Genomic DNA, 3,499 nt, shown 5'->3' on the forward strand with positions numbered 1-3,499 from the left:
TGGTGCCTAGGGTGCAGCTCTGAGCTCACAGTCAGTGTCACTCAATGTCACACAGCAGGGACACAAAACAAATCCTTCTCCTGCTGCACACCAAGGACAACTTTCAGCCCCAAAGCACAAACAAGGGTGGGCTGGAGGGAGGGACAAGGATGGGACCTCACAGCCTGGGGCTGGAATGGGACAATTCAACCCCAAAATGGACCAAAACTTATCAAAGTGTGAGACCTGGTGACCGTGTGTCCATTTTGTGTCCATTTTGTGAGCATTTGGGGTCCACCTTGGGTGTAGCCCTGGCCAGGCTCTTGTCCTGCTCAAGGTGGACCCTAAAGGCTTTTTAATAAATCTCTCCTTTATTCTCCAGCTTTGCCCAGTCTCTGTTCCAGCTCAGCCCTCCCAAGGCATCGCAATCAGACAGAAACACACTCAGCTACTCTTGCTTATTCCTTTAATCCTGTGGCTGAAAAACCAAAAGTTCGTTTCAACAGCATGAAAAAAAACAAGGCTTTTTATGGCTTAGAGCAGATGAACCACTCCCTCCTTTTATCTGCAGGATTCCCAGAGTGTTTAAAAGCTGGGAAAACACTCATGGACAAACCAACCACCTCGAATGCCTCAGCACTTAATTCCTTTTTTTTTTTTTTTTTTTTTTTTTTTTTTTTTTTAATTTTTTGGGGGGATTGCCAAAACCCAGGACCCACAGGCAACAAAAAGAGCAGCAACCACAACAAACTTTTCCCTGGCATTTGTAAATCCACATTGCCAGGAGTGTGGGGCAATCAATAGAGCCGAGGCTTGAGTTCTAATTAGAGCCTTGTGTTTGAAACCAGCTTTTCTTCAAACACTCCAGGGCCGGTGGTAGGGGCAGAATATTCCCTAAAAATCACAGAATGCTTCATTAGCGCTCGTGGAAAGCGAGGATCAATCTGCCCTTGTGAGAGTTAATGAGTACACGGAGGTTTTCACGTCCTGCCCTGGTGTCAGAGCCTGAGGCTGCAGGGTTGTTCCGCACTGCCCACAGCAGGGCTCACACACAGCTCTGATGGAGCTCATTTTATCCGTGTCACTGTTTAAATTAATGCCAATCGGGCTGAGAGTCACAGACTTCAAGAGTCGACTCAAGTATTAATGGTGCTTTTCTGCTCCGAGGTGGAAGGGGAAAGGAAAACTAAACACAGATATAAGAGTAAGCATTGGCAGCAGTGAAAGCTGGGAAAATAAAAGGTGTTTCGCTCAGACAAACCAACCCACTTCAATCACTGCCTTCCCTCAAGGAGGCAAAAATTGCTCTATTAAATCTTAGTCAGGCAAAAAAAATGGGAGATCTCTTTTATTTAAGAAAAAAAAAAAAAAAAGAAAAAAAAAGAAAAAAGAGGTTTGAAGTGTGATAAAAATACCTCGAAGTTTTGAGCGACTTTGAGCAAGTCCTGGTGCAAATCCATGTCCCTTCATCCCCTTAAATGGGAATGGAGATGATGTGACCCATCCCATTTCTCCCAGCAGCACCAGGATTTATTTCCAGCAGTTGTGTTGCCTTCTGTGCTATTTAAATCATCCGGCTTGCATTTGGTTACCTGCAATAAAAACATCTACAAAGAAGAAATGAAATGGGAAATCTTGATACTAGATTTAGGAGGTTTTTTCCTAATGCATTTGATTCCAAGATTGATTTTAGGATCATTACCTGCTGTGGTCTGGACCCTGTCCCTCTATCCACTGTGCTGTAATTACAGTTTGTTGGTTCAAAACCTGGGATAACTTCCCAGCACGGGTCTGAAAAGTGGGGAGAGCAGCTCCACACTTCCCCCTGCTCCTTTTCCCTTTTCCCCCAAATAAAGATCCTTCCTTCTCCACTGTTCTGAGCTGCAGGTGGATTTTGTGGGAAGAAATGGTTCAGGGCTCAGGCATTTCCATGAGGCTGAAGGATATAAAAAGGGCCACGCTGGAATTCTGAGGGCATTGAAACCAACCTGTAAATTGGGTTTTTATTCTCCTTTTCACACAGAGCTGCTCCAAACCCCTTTGTGAGGGGCTGTTATTGGGGAGGGTTCACGTTTGGAGCAGACCCTGGAGATGAGGAATCCTCAAGGATGTGGCACCACTGAGCCCTGAGCCTCACCAAGGCTTTGCAGCACATTCCCTGGAGTCCATCTCCTCAGACAGAAATTCCTGAAGGATCCAGCCCAGTCCTCCCCAGGTGTGCCTGAACACCCAGCTCCAAACAGAGAGCCCTTTCCATTGCCACAAAAAGCCATTCCCCCCCCAGGAGCAGCAGATTCCCTCAGCTCACTGAGCCAGCAGAAGCGCAAGGATAACTCCATGTGCTGGTACCAAAACCCAAACCAAAGCAGCTTCTGGATCCTGTGTCCTCCACATGCAGTGATCCCAATTAAAGTGAATTCCAGGCTGCTTTCCCAACCTTCCCAGGCAAGAAAAATCCCAGAGCTGGTTGATTTACTGACCCTTCACTTTCAGGCCAAGGTTAGAGTGGCTTTTTTTTTTTTGTCTCCTTTGTAACTGGAGTGTTCAGGCACACATAGCTGTGCTCTGTCCATCACTGTGTGAGGGAAAGGTGAGTGGAAGCATTTACTGAACTGTCACATCCACCACGAAACAACGGCTGCTGCCAGGGAGGGAATGCATTAGCAGAAGGAAACCTGGAAAATAAAAATTTATTAGTCACAACGTGCCTTTCACTGCCTGGTTTGTGTGAGCAGCTCAGCTCTGAGACGAACATAATCCTTATTTACAGTAAGTTAAGCTCATCTTTGCACTGTGGGGTACTTTCCACGATGGAAGATTCATTTCATTTCCTGCAGAATCACATTTCCCTGCACCACTCCCAGGGTTTGGCTCCCCTGAGTTCTGCTCCTACAACACTCCTGCACGGGGAAATCCAACATTTACCTTTTTTTATTTCTACCTCAAAGCCCCAGACCATGATTCTGTCTTAGAAAAAAAATTTTAAAATAATAAATAAATAAAATAATTTTAAAAATTAAAAATTGTGCTGATTGAGTAACAAAAGACACCGCACCACAAGTTGCATGGGATCTTTTTTGTTGTTTTTTGTTTATTTTCAGTGTTTACAGAGCTGGAAATAAATACAGGAAAAAGAGGAGATGCTTTGAAAAGAAATCAATCAAGTCTTCAAACAGGAAAAATTGTGTCCCAGAGCTGCTTCAAACTGGCCACCATTCCAGAGGTCAGGAGGAGGGTAACAACCACGGGAATAACTGAAGATCAGCATCGCCACAAACCAGGGTGACAAAATAACCACACCACAGCAGAGGTCTCACATATTTACAACAGACCTATCATACAAAATCAGTGGGAAGTGTTTAGGGAGGGATTTCTTCTCTGTCCAGCTGTGAGATATAAAAGATACACCCGAGGGTTTGGTGGTTCGGTTCCTCTCCGCAGTATCCACACAAGAGTTTCTGCTTTTTAAAAAACATCCCGTCGTATTGCAAGAATTTATTTTTCTTTTTTTTTGTCCAAG

The sequence above is a fragment of the Sylvia atricapilla genome, chromosome 16 (assembly GCF_009819655.1).
Source record: "Sylvia atricapilla isolate bSylAtr1 chromosome 16, bSylAtr1.pri, whole genome shotgun sequence".
Taxonomy (NCBI): domain Eukaryota; kingdom Metazoa; phylum Chordata; class Aves; order Passeriformes; family Sylviidae; genus Sylvia; species Sylvia atricapilla.